The sequence below is a fragment of the Otolemur garnettii genome, unplaced genomic scaffold (genome assembly GCF_000181295.1).
Source record: "Otolemur garnettii isolate 467f Iridium unplaced genomic scaffold, OtoGar3 scaffold00177, whole genome shotgun sequence".
In the NCBI taxonomy this organism is placed as follows: Eukaryota; Metazoa; Chordata; class Mammalia; order Primates; family Galagidae; genus Otolemur; species Otolemur garnettii.
Window position 1 is genome coordinate 2,073,195 of NW_003852572.1, and position 20,683 is coordinate 2,093,877.

The 20,683-nt window shown below is 45.9% G+C and overlaps 1 protein-coding gene across 6 annotated transcripts in view; it reads right to left on the minus strand.

Annotated features, from left to right (window-relative positions):
* Positions 1-20,683, minus strand: part of SPOCK3 (SPARC/osteonectin, cwcv and kazal like domains proteoglycan 3) — a 577,544-nt gene that overhangs the window by 365,571 nt on the left and 191,290 nt on the right. The window lies entirely within an intron of this gene.

The window sequence follows — 20,683 nt, forward strand, 5'->3', positions numbered from 1 at the left end:
GACTGGAATTATCTTTACTGTTTGTGGCCTGAAGACCTGGTCTCTGCAAGACACAAATCTGGTTAGCATATTAAAAGATAAGGATAGAATAGTGAGGGGAGGGGATTAATTACAGTGCTATTGGTGTCAGGTTGGAAATAATAAAGTCAGTGATTTCAAGAGAAAATTACATTAACACTTTCCTCACGGTTTCTAAACCATAACTTCAAATTTTCTTTAGTCTCACAAGTGTAGGTGGACTGTGGTTGATTCTCTTCATGGTCTGCTTCTGTAGGAGGTGGTGGGTTCCAGGATTTTACTTGTGAATGATGTACCCAGAATCTATTCCCATAACTTTAACAGCTGTAGAAGCAGACAAGATAAGAGAAAGGGGACCTTCCCAAGTTGGGATTATAAAAGGTGAATGGGAGGGAAGAGTTTTGATAATGATTAGATCTCAAAGAGAGAAAAGCTCTTTTAGTGTTGAAATGTGAAAACGTAGTTGGGAGGATCTGAAGGATTTGTTGAAAATTAGCTAAAGAGGCAATACGTTTTACTAATTCTATAGTTTCTAAATCTAATAAATCATTAGTTAAAAAAGGATTTCCATATAATTCAAATGGACTACAACCAAGTATCTGAGGTAAATTTCTTATTCTAAGGAGAACAATGGAAAGTAATTTAGTCCAAGGAAGATGAATTTCTTGAGTTAGTTTCCATAACTGTCCTTTGATTTTATCATTCATTTTTTTCTGCCTTCTCAGAGGACTGGGGCCTCCAAGAGCAGTGTAGATGATATTTTATGACCAGAACTTTAGACATTCCCTGCATAACAGCTGCCTTGAAGGCTGGCCCATTATCACTTTGCAAACACCCAGGGAGTCCAAACTTGGGATGCTCTCATACACTAAAGCCTTTACTGGGCCTTTTCTGTCCTACAAGGGAATGCTTCAACCAATTAGTAAAGGTATCCACAAATACTAGCAAATATTATATACTATATACCTTAGGGAGATGAGTGAAATCTACTTGCCAATCTTCACTGGATATTTACCTTGTCTCTGTATACCTGCAGGAGCTAGATGATGAGTTAAAGGACTGTTTCTCTGACATACATCACAAGTCCTTATTATCTGTTTTATGTTTCCCATTCTAGAGTGACGAGGCACTCCTAGTTGAGCATTTTTAATTAAAGAATAGAGTGGAGTAGCTATTTCACTATATCCAGAAATCCAGACTCTGCAAAAGCCTGTCATTCCTAAGAAGCCTCAAAGCATTCTGAGAGTTGAAGGTTTAGCGTGAGTCAATATTGGTTCTATTCTTTCTTTGCCCAAGGCTCTCTTTCCTTGTGAAAGTTGGAGACCTAAATAGTGAACTTCAGACACACATAACTGGGCTTTAGCTTTGGAAACTTTGTACACACAATCAGCTAGAAAGTTTAATAGTGCTTGGGTAGCTTTGCGACATTCTTCTGCACCTGGTGCTCCCAAAAGACTGTTATCTACATACTGAGTAGGAGTCCCTGTGGGGTATGAAAAGTGACTCAAGTCTTGGGCTAAGGCTTGCCCAAACAAGTGAGGGCTGTCCCTAAATCCCAGGAGTAACACAGTCCGTGTGACCTGGGTCTTAGAGTTAGAGGGGTCTTAAGAAGCAAAAGCAAAAAGGTATTTGGAATTCTCATGAAGAAGAATGCAGAAAAGGCATCTTTTAAGTCTAGGACTATGAAATAGGCAGCCCTTTGAAGGATAAGTATGCTTATTCTTCATGACATTGCTTGGAAATGTACTCGGGGACCTCAAGAGAAGAGGAATTTACCCAATGCATACAGGTATCTAATGGCACAGATGAAACCTGGGCTCATAAAAGGCTTTTGAGAAGCCCAGCCTGAAAATTCCTTATAAAAGTTTCCAGCAAAACCCCCCTGACTTAAGGCCTACATGAGCCTGTATGCCCAAAAAGTTTCTCTATGCTTTGCTTAAAGATTTGAAGTAACTGCCTCCAAATGGCACGGTCAGTAGAACAGACTTTCAAACTGTATCTTTTCCTCCATAGCCTCAGGCTTCATTAGATAAGAACAAAGAAAGTAATGACTGACAACATGTTCTTCATTATGTTACGTTAAACTGGGTTATGTTGAAAGGGTTATGCTTAAAGGTGTTACGTTGGGTGGATTATCAGATTACTAGGGAGAAGCTACTTGCACAGTGGGTAGTCATAAGATATTTAAATGGATTAATGAAGTCACTGATGTCCAATGCACATGTGCAGAGGGATTGTAATGAATGATGATGAGGTCACTGCTGTATAGTGCACATGCACAAAATTGATTATATAAACCAACAGTAAATAAAGAAAGCTTGCCATTTTGCCTGAGCAAGCAGATGGTCACCTTCATTTAAAACACAATTTCAATAAGCGCGCTTATTCTTCACGATAAGCATGTTTATTCTCTGCAACATCACTTTTCCGTGAGACCTTTATGGCAACACCTTTTCAGGGATAATAAAGTATAGGGATTGGGACTTACTGGATGGGGAGGAATGACTGCTTAATTTAAAATGCAGAGGTCTTAGACTAGTCTCCAAGTTCCCTTAGGCTTTGGCACTCCTAGAATAGGAGTATTACATAGACTATTGCGAGGTATTAATAATCTCTGTCACTTTAGATTCTATATTATGGGTATTGGCCCATTCTTAGCATCTGCTTTTAGAGGATATTGTTTTTGATTGGGATAGATGGTGGGATTCTTTAACTTAATTTGGACTGGTTGAGCATATCTTGCTCTTCCCACCTGTCCCTCAGTAGCCCACACTTCTGGAATAATTTCTGTTTCTAATATGGAAGGCATAGTATAGGTTCCTGTCCCACATTCATATAAATGTTTGTTCCTAGTTTAGTTAGTATGTCCCTCCCCAAAAGGGGAGCAGGACTTTCAGGCATGATTGGGAAGGCATTGAGAGAACAGCTGCTCACCCCAAGTGTAGCTTAAAAGCTGAAAGAAAAATTTCATTACCAAGTTTCCAGACACCCATTGAATAGTTACAGATTTGGGGGATAAAAGATCAACGTTAGAGAGGAGTACAGAAAAGATTGCTCCAGTGTCCAAAAGAAATTCTGTCTCCTAGCTATCCACTATGAAACTGACCCTGGGCTCTGCAGGAGTGATGACACAAGCTGGAGCCATGAGAATCTGCCCTGGGCACCTTCAGTCCGGTTTGGGCACTAATGGGATCACTGTCCCAGGAGGCCTTCACCTCTGAGGACAGGCCACCTTCCAGTGGTCACTCTTACATTATGGATAGGGGCCTATAGGCTAAAGGCCTCTATGCCTCTGGCCAAAAAAAAAGCTGTTTGAGAGAGAGCAGTGAAAATACTTGTGCAGGCATACTTGTGAGAAACTGAGGCAGAATCCCATATGGCTGGGTTGGTTGCGGGCATAAAACCCCCCTGACCTAAGGTTGGCCTAGTCAATTGTGGGCATAATAACCCCTTGACTTAAGGCCCACATAGGAGTGGAAGCTTGGAAACAAGTGGTCTGTATGTCTTAGAAATTTTTTAATTATGCCTTGCTTAAAATTGAAGTAACTGCCTCCAAACCATGAGGCCAGCAGGGCAGGTATTCAATCCACCTTCGTCCTCCAAGCCTCAGGGTTCATCAGATAAGAACAAAAGAAGTAATGGCTGACAACACGTTCTCCACTAAGTTATGTTAAGAGGATTATGTTCGAAAGGACTATGTTAGATAAAGTGATATCAGTTAAACCATGGATCACTAGGGAGGAGCTACTCAGGAGATACTCACAAGATGTTTACTAATGAGATGGATTATGGGTTATAATGAGTATTAATGAGATCACTGATGTACAGTGTGCATGTGCAGAGGGATTCTAATGAATATAAATGAGGTACAGTACAGTGCGTATGTGCACACTGGACTACATTAAGCCAGAAGAGAATGAAATAAACTTGTCACATGCCTGAGAGAGCTGTGAACCCTTTTATTTAAATATAATTTCAATATGCATGTTTATTCTCTATGACATTGCTTCTCCGTGAGACCGTAACAGCAACAGGGGCCAGGTGGCTTGCTCAGCCATTGGTGCTGCTAGGTGCAGTCCTTTCTGAACTGGCCAGTCTGACCATATTGGAATAACTGGTTCGTAGCTGTATTGGATTCCCTCTGCCCTAAATGGTGCCCATCTGTCAGGGTGCCATTACTAGAGCTGCCCTTCCTTTTTGATCCCTTCTCTCTTTTTCCTTCCCTATCTCCTCATCTCAATTATAAAAGACTTGAGTGGCTGTTTTAAGAAGATTTCTCCAGGTTATGATCTGGGCCTAGAGTCAATTTCTGAAGTATTCTTCAAATGTCTAGGGCCCCCTAAGTGATATCTTTTAAAATAATTTGGCCCTCTAAGGTGCCGGGTATTAACGGAGGGTGTTTTCTCATTGCCTCCCTAACCCACTCAAGAAAGGCTAAGGGACTCTAATTTTGTGCCTGGTAAACAGTTGTAACAGGTAAGTTCTAAGCCTGTCCCCCAGGCCCACCCCCTCCAGGGTCACCGAGAAACTTACCCAAACTGTAACCATTACTACTCGAGCTGTATCCACTGTTACCCAAACTGTAACCATTGTTACCCAAGTTTTAACCCCGCCATGAGCTAACTGCAACATTCTACTTCTTGCTTGCTTAACTATGCATAAAAAGGTATAAAAGGCAACCTGCCCTCCACTCTTGGGCGGACTACTTCTCAGGGCAATGGTCCCCTGAGCAGGTGTAATAAATCACCAATTAATTGCATCAAAGTAGGGTCCTAGCCTATCTTTTCAGGTCATGATGGGTACAGCAATTGGAGGGCCTAGCGAGATTTTTGCCCTTGGACCCCTCCCTGGACCTGCCACCAGCTGATGGCACCAGGGGGAGGCCTTGGAGAGACGTTCCTCTGCCCCAGGCCCTCTGTCCCGTGGACTCAGTTCACAGGTTTACAAATTTTCCATTCTGGTGACTCAGCTGTGGCACCCTGGGTAAGTCTGTCTGGATCTCTAGAGAATTTGGAGGAACTTGACTAGCTGAACACAGCTAAGAGTCAGTTCCTGAGACAGAGGAGAGACATCTCCCTGTCTGGTCAGGTTGTCAGGCTTCTGTGGTTGTCAGTTATCTGTGTCACTGCCTTTTTGTCCTTCTTTGTTTGTCAGTGTCCATTTGATAATTTGTTTGCAATGGAACAGGGACTATCCACCCCCACTGACTCCTTCAGAGCGCCTCCTCAGTAAGTTTTCTGATTTCAGCCACTGCGTCAAAGGATACGGTGCAAAAGTAAAACCAGGCACTTTACACACTCTCTGTGAACTGGATTGGCCAGATTTGGAATGGGCTAACCCCCCACTGGGTCTTTTAACCTCCCCCTTCTCTCTAACATCCAGACAATCGTTTGCAGCCACACTGGCCACCCAGACCATATCCTCTACATCAACGTGTAGATCAACATTGCTTCCGAAGGCCCAAGTTACATTCAAAAGTGTGCCACTCACTTAACTCCATCTCATATTCTCTTTGCTTCTCTGCCAGGACCCTCCCAGAAACACCACCCCAAGACTCAGGTCCCTAAATTGGAAGAACCTAAAGACCAAAACTTCCATATTGCCCCTTCCTCCTGAGAACCCCATCCTGGACACTCCTATCCAGCCCCATTCTGTGTAACCTCCTCCTTACGACCACCACCCAGGTGTACCGGCACCTTCGGGCCCTCCAGCGCTGCGGGCCCAGAAATCTGCAAGAGAGCCCCATGTGGACCCTCACAGACCCAAGGGAGAACTGCATACCAGCCTCTTACCCCAGATTCCACTTTTGCCCTAAATCACCCAAGAATGAAATCCCCTTTGTCAGCGACTTCCATTTTTCCCCTGTGCCAATCAGCCTCCACCACAGCCTCAGGGGCACAGCCATTCATGATATGTGTCCCATACTCCACCAGTGACTTGTACAATTGGAAAACTCAAAACCCCTCCACGGCCTTGCCCGGCACCACCCCAGTGCTTTGTTCACTGCCAGCGTGGGTCAAAGGACGTGGGGTGGCTGGGCCTGCGTGGGTCCCCGGGGATGGGGGTGCTCCCCAGTGTCCCATCCCTGTCCTGCCCCCGTGCTGCCTATGCATCTGCTGTCTCTGGGATCTGTGTCCTATCCTGTCCAGTCCCGTCTCCGTGGCAGCCTGGCCCGCACCCTCTCTCTGGTCGCCTCTCGCTGACCTCAGCTGTGGAATAACCACCCTGCAGCCATCCGGCCTAGTCTTGCTGCTGCCACTGCTGCTGCGCCTAGTGGTAGTCACACACGCATCCTGCTGGGTGCCGGTGGGATGTGCCTGGAGCGCACACTGGAGCAGTGCAAAGGAGGCGGCGAACACGGTGCTCTCCAGTACAGTTGAGATTCTCAACATAAACCCAGTGCAACACACGTACTCCTGCAGGGTTCGGATCTGACAGTACTTAAAAGGCAGAGACCTGGTGGCCCGGGAGACCCTACTAAATGGGGGCAACAAAATAGTGGCAGCCGTAAGATCACATATAACAACACATTCACAGTAAAATCCACAGCCTATATCCACAGACAGGAAATCTGGGTGGTCCACAAAAAACTCTGTAGTCAGTGGTAGACAGAGATATATGGAGACACAGTATGTACCTTTAGGACTGTGTACTCAGCTGAACAATTTGTATGTCCCTGGTGTGAGCACCCCCTCCCACCAAGTCCTGTGTGCTATAGAGATGGTATCACCTATACCAGTGTAAGATGCAATAAGCTGATTGCCGCCAGCAGGTACAGATCGAGGAAGTCCAGAGAGGGCCATGCGAGCAGGCTGAGTGTAACTCTGAAGACTATAGCTCTAAGGAGAATGGCAAATGTAAACAAGAGTTATACCAGCGGCACGGTGGCATCTGGGACAAGAGCTGAGAAGATAGGCCATGCATCTGTAACCTAAGGAGCCTGGTGTGTGGCTCAGATGGGGCTGAGAGGGCCAGACCAGCGCCATTTTGTTGTTTACTGGCTAAGTTCTGTTCCTCATTTTGAGCCCCTGCTGCCATCTTTGATAATAAGCTTCAGCTTCCCCCAAACCCTGGCCTTTCCCCGAAATCAAGCACCCCAGTCAGCCAATCAGAAGTGCTCCCCACCCTTCTTGCTTCATACTACCCTAAGACCCCTCCCTCAGTTAGGAATAGGAAAATCCCCCACCCCTCATACCTGTACCAATCCAGAGCCTCCTCGTACTTCCCCAAACCCTGACCACCAATCACCCATACTTCCCCATACCCCAACCACCAATCAAAAATGTACCCCACCCTTCTTCACCCTTCTTGCTTTCTGTACCCTATAAAACTTTCCAACCCCCTAGGCTCGGGGCCTTCCTTGGTATGTTTGCCAAGAGAGGGTCCGAGCTCGAGCTTGCTAAATAAAGCTTGCCTCTTGCTTTTACATCGGAGTGGGTCTCGGTTCGTCCCTTCGTGGGCTCAGGGACTCAGGGAAATTCTGGGTACAACAGGGCCACCTAAATGGTGGGTCACTAAATGTGACCTAAAGAAAGCCAGGTATGAGTTACAGCAAGAGCTGTACATTGCAGCCCAAGGAGCCTGCCGAGGTCCCACTTTGGCCCCACTGCCATCTGTAGCTCCCTTACGCTGTTCCCAGACCCCCTATGGCTGCTACCAGGGCAACGTCACAGCTGTCCAGGGTGTGGGCGTGACTGGCTGCCTCAGCAGGTGCCAGTGCAACCCATATGACTCTTATAACAGGACCTGTGATGCAGCAACACCACAGTGCTCCTGCTGCCCAGGTGTGGGTGGCCTCAGATGTAACTCCTATGAGTGATTTCTAAAATTTCTGATATATTGTCACTGATAGCTGGAGTAGCTGCACCCCCTGTGGTTGTGATCCCTGGGGAGCTGTGCGAGATAACTATGAGCATATGACTGGGCTATGCTCTTGTTAACCTGGCATGGCTGGCCCCAAGTGGAGGTAGTATCCAGAAAGCCATACTCTAGACCCTGCTGGTTGTAAAACAACCCCCTCGGCTCCCAAAACCTGTGCAGAGATGCATTGTGAGTTTAATGCTTCCTGCGTGAAGGAGGCTGGCTCTGACCACTGTAACCACTGCAGATCCTAAGTAAGGCACTGCTGCCTCTCCCCCAGCACCCTCACACCCAGCCTTTCCAGCAGGGGAGGAGGACGTTGCTTGCTTGCTGGCCCGCCTGGGCGCTTAGCAGCAGGTCAGTTGCAAGGTGGGTGCTGTATAGAGGGGCGAGGCTATGTCATGGTGGCAGCCCAGTCAGGCCAGCAGAGGACGTCACCATGGAGCTTCTTTCCCTTAATGCCGTGCAGCCCGAGTGGAGGCCACGGCACTACCTACCAGTCTCAAGGAGCCCACACTGCATGGAGCCTGCCCCACCTGTGCACTGGCACCAGCCATATCTGCCTTTAGAGAATCTGGGGGTACTGACAGAAGCAGAGACCAGGAACTGAGCAGGGACCAGGAGGCCAGCAGGGTAGAGTCTAAGGAACTTAAGCCCCCTGAGGGCAGCAGCATAATGACCCTGAGGTCACCCACAAAGAGGGCTTCCTGCTATAATTTGCCTTTAAACTGCTGCTCAAATAAAAAACACAGAGGGCTCCAAATGCCCTACCACCAAGGTGTCCCAGGGTGTGCTGAAGCTTGAGGGGGTCAAGAGCCAGGAACCACTCTACATGCAAGAGATAACTAACCCCAAGTCAAAGCTGTTTAAAAAAACAGCCAGAAACATTAAAAACACACTAAATGACCTCTTCCAGCTGCCACGATCACAGCTAGAGCTAACACTGTGGCCCCCTAGCCCTCTGCCATGACCCCTTGAGCGTCATTCCCCAGTCACAACCACCACCCAGCTGGCAAAACCACTGCCCTGCCCAGCACATGCTGGCCCCCACCAACTATCCCCAGCCATGTGCCAGGACAATCCAAGTAGCCCCCAAGAGCTGGTGACCTCCAGCCCTGCCTCCATGGAGGGACCTACAGAGAGCAGGACTCTGGCAGGGACTACTCCTGCAGCTGCCCTGAAGGCAGGGGAGGCAATACACACCCCGGTGCCAGCCTTCAGAGATTAAGGACAAGCCAGTTCGCATCATGTGGTTTCAGCATGACTTTCTGATTCCGGTTGATTTTTGTCCCTCTGCGTTTCAGGATCCTCAAAGAGAACTGCCTGTCTTCCCATGGAGTGTCTGTCCCTCTCTTGAGGAGACATGTTGTCATCAGTATTGGACATGAACTACAAATCACCCCACTTTCTAGCTTCATCCAATACTTCATTTTTCTCATTCAAAGGTAAAGTTTGATCTAGTAGTAGAATTATCTCTCTCCAAGAGAGGTCAAAGCTTTGTCCTAACCTTTGGAGAACATTTGTGTGCCTATCAGGGTCATCAGAAAATGTTTCTTTTTCTTATTATTTAAAAAAATTTTTTTTTAATTTCAACTAATCTTACTTTGTTTTTTTTGTTTTTTTTGTTTTTTACTTCTTCCTCCTGTAGTGTTCTCTTGCCCCCCATGTAGCTGGGATCACAAAGTCTGGCTGTCTTGCTGTTGTTGCAGAGACTGGGTCTCACTCTGGCTCACTCTGCCTCAGGCAGGTCTTCAGCTGGTCTAGAACCTCTGAGCACAGGTGATCCACCTGCCTCAGCCTCCTACAGTGCTGGGACAACAGGCGTGAGCCACCACGCCTGGCCAGAAAATGTTTCTAAGTCAACCTTAATTTGCTTAAAATCTGCCAGAGAAAACGGAATGTATGCTCAGGCACTTCCCCTCTTACCACCCGTAGTCTCAACCAAGGGACATAAAGAAGGATACAGTTGCTTTCCAGGGGTCCCAGTAGGACCAGAAAAAAACTCTTAGGACAGCCATCCTCCTGGGGTTTTCTGAACACATGGAGGAAGGTGCGGGAGAAGTAAATGTTGGGTTTGAACTAGGTGGTGACAGCATCTCTCTCAGGAATCCCTGACCATTTGGAGAAGTATCAACAGCCAGGAGAGCTAATTCTATCTGACAGGTTTTACACAGTTAGGGGTTGTCCCTGAGGAAAAAGAAAGCTTGCACATAGGGCACTTCACCCCATTTCCCTTCCTGTTAACAAAAAGTATCTAACTGAAAAATGGTATCATAGTTTAGAGTACCCTCTGGGGGCCATTGTTCACCATTGGAGAGTTGAGGAGGAGGCCAGGCCTGTGTGCAGAAGAAATCATACATTCTTTTTCAGCCTCTGGGGATCAAACGTGTCCCCAGATCACCCAGTGGGGTGTTCCGGCAGCACAGGCCAAAAAGTCAGGTATCCGTGAGTCTGGTCACACCTGATGACAGTTCTCTTGGCAAAAAAACTCTGGGTGTTTTCTTAGGGAAAGAACGTTACCCATCTGTGGGAAAGAACTAACATCTTAACATCTTAATCATCCAGCATCCTGCTAACATCCAGCATCTTCATCAATCCTACCCTGTATTCCTGAGTTGTCAAAGCGTCCTCTGACCGATCCAAGAAGCCTTCTGGCCAAACAAGAGGAAGCATCCTTCCAATGCTTGGGGAAGAATCCTCAAGGAGAGTGGTCTCCCGAGCACATGCATTTATCTGGATTTAGCCACAATGACCGGTGTAGTGCTTTATACCCACTGGCTTTCCTCGGCTTGTTACTTGCCAGCAACACAGCCGGAGAAATCAGGTATCCAGGAGCCTGGTCCCACCTGATACAAGTTCTGCCCATTTCTGATCCTTCCCCAGAGTATCAATCATACAGGGGATGAGCTCCATCCTGGAGAAAATGGTGATGTGGTCCTTGCATATTTAACTCTTTATGATTTTACAAGCTTTTTCTAAATTCCCAACAATAAAGGAAAATAGGCTTTCTATCCCGAGCAGGTCTTAAATGCTAGGTTTTCTAACCTTCTTATTTCCCCCCAAATGCTACTTAGGAAGGTAACAATAATTAAACTCAGGTTTTTGACAGTCTAAAATTTTTGCATTAGAACCAGCTACAACTACACAAAGTCTTCAAGAAACCCAGAATGACTTTGAACCCTTCCATTTATGCCAATAGACCAGAAAAAATCAAATAGCTGGGGTCATTTTCTTTGCCTTTTTTCATTTTTTTTTTTCCTTTAAATAGACTGAACTGTAGCCTGGGGTTTAAGAAAATTCTTGCCTCAGGGAGTTGCCCCCAGGCTTCTGTCGGCAGACTGCTGGTCAGCTAGAGAAACCATAGAGGGGAGTCATTTTGCCCTTTGTTTGGAGCTGACTTCTAGGCCTTGGTTTCATGGTTCAGAGTTTCCTTTCTCAAACACACAAAAAGCCAATTGAGAGGAAGCAGGAAGAGGCAAGATGGCCTACTGAAGCCAGCTTTCAGCAGAAGCTCCTGTCCAGAGGGAGAATAATGGCCAGGATCAACCCAGTAAAGCTGAAGATTGGGAGCTGAGCTGACAGAGAGGATTGATGGGTTCATATCACCTCTGCTGAGGTAGGCTGGGGCTCCAAAAAAACAAATTTCAAATACGAAACCATCCCAAAGAGGAAAAGAATCCTACCCCCAATACACACATAAGAGTGGCTTGTTGTGTTATCAATACAAGTGAGTAGCGAACAGAAGACCTGTTTCATCACAAGGGAGAATGTGCCTGAAGGCCAAGACTCCTACCCCAGAAAGATCCTGCAGCAAGTTTGGGCAGTCTCTTGCCCAGGATAAAAGTTGAACAATTATTTTCCCTGCCTTCCTGAACTCCCAATCCACCCTTTCCAACTCTCCTAGAGGTCTGGAAGACTACCCTCTGCAGAACCCAGAGTGTCCGGAGGAATTTTGTTAGAGCGGGGCATCTCATGGGTTACAGGGCAGCTACAGTGAAACTATAACTCTAGTAGAAATAGGGAGTCACAGGGGAGAAAGACTTGCCCCGTGCTGGAAAGTGCATAGTCAGAGTGATGCAGAGTGATGCAGAGTGATATCACAACCTGCCACCTTAGAGCTGGACCTGTTGATGTTGCAGCGGATGGAGGAACCAGCTTGATATCCAGCCAGACACAGAGGGAAGACACTGGCACCTGCTGTCTCCTCCACTAGTGAAATTCTGGCTGGTCAATTTTATGGATGGCCTTGCTATCTCCTCAGCATGCACTCCTGACTGGTCAATTTCATGTCAGTTTCCAAGGCCTGAGTGCTCATTGGACAGCTGGCTGTAATTGACATGGACTCACTCCCTAAGAGTCAACATTGCCACTATATAAGTCCATTGACATGGACTCACTCCCTAAGAGTCAACCCCCTTGCCACTATATAAGCCCCTGAGCAGAGAGCCCAAAGACAGACCTCAAAGAGGGAGCAGGAGAGCTCATTCCCCTCCTGGGTTCTCTCTGCAAGGAGATTTGGTTTTTTGGAGTTGTTGTAATTTTTGTTCCTTGAATAAATCTTGACTTACTACTGATCCTATGGTCCATCAATTCATTCTTCAAATTGATGTGACCAAGAACCTGAAATCCAGTATCAAGGGAATTGAGCCTGTCCCACAGCAAAACCACCAAATGGCAGTACCACTCCCGACAATGGCAGCACCACCCAACTATGGTGGCAGCTCCATAGACCCTCCCACTGGGGTCAAATTTGGGAAAGACACTTCCACAGTTCTGTGGAACATGGAGGGAGCCTGACCTTGCCCTCAGGGGTTCCAGAGGTAGAGTGAGGCCAAGGCAGAGGTGTGGTCTCTGAGGGAGAGAACCAAACTCTGCGACAGTAACCCTGGGCTGGGTAAAGGTGCAGGTGGAATACTGCCCAGTTTATAATGAACACCAGAGGGAACAAGGCCTGCACTCCTCCCACTTGCAGGTTGCACCGTGAGACAAGCTGGTTATGGAGGCATTGACTTCTCTTTGACTCGGGTGCAAATCCCTGGTGTACTTGAGAATTAAAGAGAGCTGGGCCACAGCCCTGCGGAGTTACCAGAGACTGGATGTGACAGAGGTGCAAGATGGGTAAGGAGGCACCAGTCTCCCTGGACTAATTGTCTTGCTGGGTGTGTAGGAGCTGAGCTGGGTTTAAATCAGGGGAGGTGGCACAGGGCTGTAACGCTGGTTGGTGGTGGACCCGACACTGGGCAGTTTAAGGAGAATACACTGGACATAAAATGTTGAATAGCTGTGGAAGGTTGTGTGGAGATCTGGCTCTGGTGCTGGGCACTCTCAATAAATAGTGATTGCAGAGGTTGCCTGAGGCCATTCCCCTCCCCACCCCACCCCCACCCGCAAGCTTTGAGTTTACAATCCACGGTCCAGCCTAATTCCTTGATGACAGCTCAGACAGGGTGGGCCTTTCTGACTCCACGGAGCACAGGAGTGAGTCACACTTGAGCTGCCAGTGGACCCCGACTGTCCAGTTGCTAGAGACTTTTTCAACTTTACCACTTGATCTGCGTTTGTGTTGACCAGGACAATTGGTTTGGAACTCTTGATCTGGGCCAATCACCCGGGGACGCTCCAAGTGATGCAGGACAGGTGGCTCCAAGACTGGCCACCTTAGCCCTGGTGTTGGTGCAGCTGTAGCTGTCAGTGGAACCAGCGAGCTGAGGGTGGGGAGGGAGGGGTCCTGGGTGGCTACCATAGCCGGAAGGGCCAGACACCTGCGGAGGAGACACAGGCACCATGCTGCCTTGCTGTCTCATCCCCTGCACTTCTGACTGGTGAATTTCATGTGAGTTTCTAAGGTCTGAGAGTTCCTTAGAGAGCTGGCTGTAACTGATGAAGACACACACCCTAAAACTAAACATGAGTTGGGGCAAAACAACCCCCTGCGACTATGTATATCCCTGAGCAGAGAGCCTGAGGAAAGACTTCAGACAGGGAGCAAGAGAGCTTGTTCCCCACCTGGGTTCTCTCTGCCAAGAGCTTTGGTTTTTGTAATTTTTGTAGTCTTTGTCTCTGTGACTAAATCCTGTCTTTACCACTAATCTGTGATTCCTCAATTCATTCTTCAAATTACCGAGACCAAGAACCTGAAACTCCAGTATCATATTTGGGGAGCCAGCCAGGAGAGCAAAGTTCTGTATCATACTTGGTGGCCTGTAAGGGAAAAGGCAATGGAAAAACATCTGTGGTAAACAATGGGGCCACTTACTTCTATCCTGTTCTTCTCTGTAGCTACCCTACTGGAGATTAATAAATTCATTACCCACCAGCCTGTAAAGGTGCATAGTGCAGAGGCTGACCGCCAGGTCAAAGGCAAGAGGCTGTCGGGCTATGAACTTTCTAATTCCCCTTGGCTCCGGGAATGTTAAACTACTTTTGAACTTATTCTGTGTTTATTCCTTTCCCCTGGTGTAATAACCAAGCCCCCAGCCCTTGACCCCCTCCCTAAGACCAGTAGGGAACAAGCCCCCTACCCTAGAAAAAGAAACCTCTCCTGAGCCTTTTAGTTCCTGCCCTCTCAAGGGGAAACAGCCTGGAATTGAGGAAGTTTGCAGGGAAGGGTTGAGGAAGGGAAGGTTAGATTCCAAATTAAGCCCCGGTGATACCCAATTTGTACCCCTGAACTATGAGTTAATGTCTAAGTTACCATGTACTTCCATCCTGGATTGTGTAAACAAACCCCTATGACATACCCCATCTTATGATCATGAAGTAATGTACATGTGATATATCTTGTGATTATGAGCGAATATGTACCCCCATCTTGCGACCCCCCTGCTTTAACCTCTGTGATTGGCTTCTGTATTATGCTAGCTTGCTAGTCACCATGACTATGCAGAATAATGGTATCAAAGGCTTCTCCCCGGCTATTCGAGGCTTCTTGTTGGCCCACCACAAGAGCCCCTTGCAGGATGCACCTGCAGGTGTATCAAATTATCAATAAATTTCTATTACCTAATTATACCTGAAGTGGGGTCCATCCTTCTCTCAGCTGCCGGGAATACAACACTGGTTAAAAGCCGAGCAAGGAGATAGCACCCAGAGGCCCTGGGGTCCCCAGCAATGGTTTTGACCTCAGGTATTGGGAGGGTCTGGCACAGCCAGCAGGGTGCCTGGACAGCACGACACATGACCAGCAGGATGAGTTTCACAAGGATAGCATGGGCCTGCTTCCCCAGGAAGCTCTCCTGTTCGGTGGTCACAGACTAAAGTAGGAATCTGGTACTTATAAGCTGAGAGGGGAAAAAAGGAGCCACACAGTAAGTACGTAAAACTTCTCAGAGATAGAATAAGGAAAAATACAGGAAATTCTCAGTCCTTACAAGATCAGTACCTAGCCCTGTTGAAAACGTTGCTAAAATCTACAGGCATAACTTTTAAAACAAGGATGTTGCAAAACCTATTTCAGGTCCCATGTTTCCCCAAAAATAAAACACTGTCTTATATTTAATTTTTCTCAAGAAGACACACTAGGGCTTATTCTCAAGGGATATCTTATTTTTATTAAGTATAATACAATAATCTACATTTATTCAAATACAGTTCAGTCATCTTCTGAAACCTGACGGGGGAGCCAACCTTGTTGGTGGGGCTGGCACTAGTGATGCGTGAACTACTTTCCCCTAGCTGTTAGCACATGTGCAAGAGGATGCCTGCAACGACGGTTACCACACGCACACACACGTAAGTGCAAATGGCTCGGAGAAAGGAGCTGTGGCAGATAAAAGGCATTCCAGTCTTCCTTAATACTCTGCAATGAAATCACTAAGTCTTCTTATCAGGGTAGGGCTTATATTTAACAAATGCATAGAAATCCTGCTAGGGCTTATTTTTTGGGTAGGTCTTATTTGCAGGGAAACATGAGATCACTAAGTTCTGCTAAAGACTAAAATCTATTCTAAAACAACTTCATCCTCTAAGACTGTCCCCCCTCCCAAGTAGATAGCCCTCAGGCACCTAAGAGAAATTGTTCCTGAGCAAGGTAGCTTAGCAGTCCACATCCAGAACCTAGTTAAGCCAGGCCGGAGGCTTGGCCAGTCCCGGGCCCTACAAGCAGTGGCAGCAGCGGGCTGTGACACACTGGTCTCAAGGGAAAGCAAGCTTCCTCAGTGGATTTTCGTGTTACTCCTTGGAAAAAAACACCTCTTAACCATGCAGTGAAGGAAGAGTCAGCCCAGGACCCAAGGCTTTTCCTTCTCTTGAACCATGTTCTCCTCTGACCACCTCAGACACATGCATAGAGGATGACAGGGCTGAGTCCCCAGCATGGATGAGATCTTTATACTGTTTGTCAACTATGCAGAATGGAGTCAGCCTTCTAACTGGCAGTCCCAGAGAGGTCTCTGCTCTTTCATTGCCTCTGCAAAGTCAGTTCTTTTCGGTGTGGTGATTCATTCATTGAAACAGGTGAAGACATTTGACAATGTCACAAAGGGAAGTCACATGCTAAGGAGATATATGCACTATTCCAAAGTGCTCTCCCCCCTGGGGAGGACTTCTAACCTTCAGTGTCAGGGGGTCCCTCTGCTTCCTCTTGTTTGCTGTTGGCACAAGTGTCATGGAGAAGGACACACCACAGATCCTGAAGTTCATACACCTTAGGTCAAATTCCACATTTCTTTGGTAGTAGACACTAACGTGTCTAGCTTTGATCCAGCACATGGTCAGCCATACTCTCTGATTTATCGCTCTGATTGGCTGAATTACTTTTAATGCCTTAGAAGATGGCAGTCATTATTACTTCCCACCCACTGGAAAGCTGAGTGCTGAGATACTTCAGTCAACTTTCACCACATTCATGTTTGTTAAACAAATATTACTGTGACATCTAAGGATTGGTTATTTCGTATCCATAAGCACTTGGGGAACCTCAGGAAACTGTGATGCTTCCTCGCTGTTACACAGGCAGTGTCACATATAGTGTCCTCTTCTTCTGGGATGGCACCATCACCTTGGGTCTCCTTCTTTTTCATTTTGCATGCTTGCTTTGTTCTCAGATGAAGGGTTGTGGGGGAAATCAAAAAGGCATACTTTGGTGGATAATTGCACTGGGTAATGGCATATAAGAAGAATCCAAAAGGTAGAGGATCCCAAAAGATAGCAGTCTCAAGGAACAAGGCCTTCAATGGAAGAAAAGGTGGATAGACCTCCTCTGATTTTCAAGCAGACTTTTGGTTTCGTAGATCTTTCCCAGGAGTTCACTCCTAGGCCAGCCTTGTCACTCAGTCTCGGGTGGCATATAGTCAGTGAGTCTGCACGCTCCTGAGAGAATGGTAATGTGCTGCAGTCTTGGTGCACACTATTCCATGTCACACTCCAATTTGCCTTAAAGCACTTTCTCATACCTCTTCCTTATACAAGTGGTGTGAAGAAAGTGAATTACCACAGGCACATCAAGGCAAGGCCGTGGACTGAAACTCTATGGATTATATGAGTAGATGCAGACTACTGATTTTGTTACTATTAGATGAAATAGTGCCATGTAGCTATGGATTGATATGCTACCTTGGTTGTAAAATTACTTCTCTCTATCGAGTTACTACATAGCCATGCATGATCTCAGAGATTTCAGGAGAACATAATGAAATTTAGGTCAGTGTTGATCTCCATAGCTAGACATACACTGTGGCCATTTGGCATCACGTCCAAGCTTAAATTAGGACTTTTGTCATTGCTCTTTGTCTGTATTTGAACAAATGTAGATTATTATATTATATTTAATAAAAATAAGACATCCCCTGAAAATAAGCCCTAGTGTGTCTTCTTGAGAAGAAATAAACATAAGACAGTGTCTTATTTTCCAGGAAACAGGGAAGAAGAACAGGGCATGCTATCCTGGAGCAACAAAGTGATACTTTGTTTTGAAAATAAAAACAAAACAAAACAAAACATGGCTAGATAACCTCAAGGTGAGGTTTCCCACTGAGAATTTCAAAAAAGTCTTTGATACCCTTTGTTATATTATAGTCACAGGATAGTCAAATTTTACCCCTGGGCATTGAAAGCCTGGATCTCCCACCTTAAATGCCAACTCCTGTCTTTTGGGTGTGTCATGGTCTATGCTTGAACATAAGGCCTAGACACAGGTGGAGACGTTTGCCATTGAGGAAAATGATACTCAGTGTTTTCCTTATAAAATGTGTTCCCGTGATATGCACCCAGTCATGTAACTTGGACAGCAATGGTCATTTCGTGAAGTACCTTAGCCTACTGGCAATGATGGTGATGGTAGGTGATGATAAAGCATCAATCACAGCTATCACTGGGACTTTTCATTGGGATGTTATCTCATCCTTTAAAAATGATGCTAGCTAAATAGTGTTCTTATCATCTCCATTTCACAGAGTACACTAATAATCACAGAACGTGTATGGATAGTATTGGATGGAACTCAGATCCAGAATTCAGCTGTCCTTGAATTCTGTGGTATTTATCACAACCTGTGAGAAGCCATGTTTTGTTTTGTTTTGTTTTTATTTTCAAAACAAAGTATCACTTTGTTGCTCCAGGATAGCATGCCCTGTTCTCCTTCCCTGTTTCCTGGAAAATAAGACACTGTCTTATATTTATTTCTTCTCAAGAAGACACACTAGGGCTTATTTTCAGGGGATGTCTTATTTTTATTAAATATAATATAATAATCTACATTTGTTCAAATACAGTTAAGTCATCTTCTTCTGGAACCTGACAGGGGGAGCGAACCTTGTTGGTGGGGCTGGTGCTAGTGATGGGTGTACTCCTTTCCCCTAGCCATATGCCCACGTACAATAGGATGCCTGCCACCGTGGTTACCACACGCTCATATGCATTAAGTGCAAATGGCTCGGAGAAAGGAGTTGTGGCAGATAAAAGGTAGTCCAGTCTTCCTTACCACTCTGCCGAAATGCATTGTGTGGCTACGCAGACATGGTGCATAGCCATGCCCTTCACTAGGTGTTACTACCAGGGTAGGGCTTATATTTAACAAATGCATAGAAATCCTTCTAGGGCTTATTTTGCAGGTAGGTCTTAATTTGGGGGAAACACAGTAACACCCCAAGAAATAGATTATCTTCAGCTCTTTTTACTTTAAATTTTTTGAACATGAATCAGAAAAATGAGACTCCAGCTCATAAGCATTGGATAAAAATTACATCTCCCCCATTAAATCAGCCAGTTTTTTATAAAGATACCTTAACAAAGTCATGGACCCCGGGAGAAGTTATACACTGGGGAAGAAGTTATGTTTATTTCTCCAGGAAATACTAAACTTTGGGTTCCAGATAAAAATGTAAATTTCCAAGATGGCCCCCCAAACACATCCCCAGAAGCTTGGAGACACAAATGATGTCCCAATTGAATGACATAAAATAGGCACCAACACAGAAGAAGAGATGGTCACTGCCACCCCAGACAAAAGGACAAAAGAAGCACTTCTAATAACTTCAGGTCAGGTAAAGAAACTGTGCCGTCAAGTGGAGGAACTGGTGAATTACACTCACCAGGAGATGAATGCCACCAACTGATTTCTAACAATGACGGCCCTCCTGACTATCCAGACTTAGGGACAGAAATAAGAGTATTGGACCTATGTAACTAACTCTCCTTTACTTCAAGGTGTTAGCTGGTTGGAGCCTATGGTTCCTATCTATGTTAATGACTCTTCATGGATTCCCGGTCCTTAAGACACCAGAGGAGCATTTCGGCCCAATGAGGAAGGCATGATGTTATCTAGTTATACTAATAGAGTGACTGGTCCTCCTATATGTTTTGGAAACCAATCCCAGTATCTTAACATGTCTATTCAAATGTGGGTTAGTCTATATAAGCATGCGCCTAAGAACAAAGAACAACTATCTGAGATGTTTATGCTAAGTGCCTACAATCTAAATATGGTCAGTATTGATAAGATCTCTGTCAATCCTGAATTACCACCTTGTACAACACATATATTTACAGAAATCCATGATTGGGTATGTTGCACTAAATGTAAAGGAGACTTTCCTTATACGCTTATAAATACTACAAATGGTGAAGCGGCAGACTGGGGAGAAACCCCCGTAAATGTAGAGCACCTGTGCCTTTAAATGTTCAACAAGATAAAAGTGAAGTGGCAGTAGGTACCTCGCACTACATGTCTTGGACTAACGGTGGGTTTTCACCCCCATCACCTGTCATTACCACCTATCCAATACAACCACACTTCTGGTGGTTGTTGTGGAAAGTTGCTGCAGCCTTACAACCTTTAACAGCTTGGACTGGAGAATTGTACTATATTAAAAACCTCCAAGAATATGAAATGAAGTTTGGGGGGGCGGGGAACAAGATGGCTGACAGGTACCAGCCTCAAACAGAAGCTCCCATCCAGAGGGAAGGATAAAGTCCAGAAAACACCCAACAAAGTTGAAGACTAGGAGCCCAGCCAAGAGAGAAGAGTCATACCTGCAGGACACCTCTGCTGAAGCAAGCTGTGACTCCTAGAGTGCAACTTACAGGTATATGGAACATCTCAAAGGGAAAGTGTCCATCCCCTCCCCCAGGAGAGCTGTGTTTTTCTCTTTGTCTGCTCCTGTAAGCTTCATACAGGTGAGAGATGAACTGAGGGCCTATTATATCACCCCATAGGTGAGACCTACAGGCAGTGGAGTCTACTCCCTTAGAGCAAGGTGATCAGACATCCCACTTTTGGTGGGACAGTCCCGATTTTTAACAATTTGTCCCACGTCCCACGGCATTTTTAAAAAGTTCCAATTGTTGGAAAGAATGCACGACAAGCAGG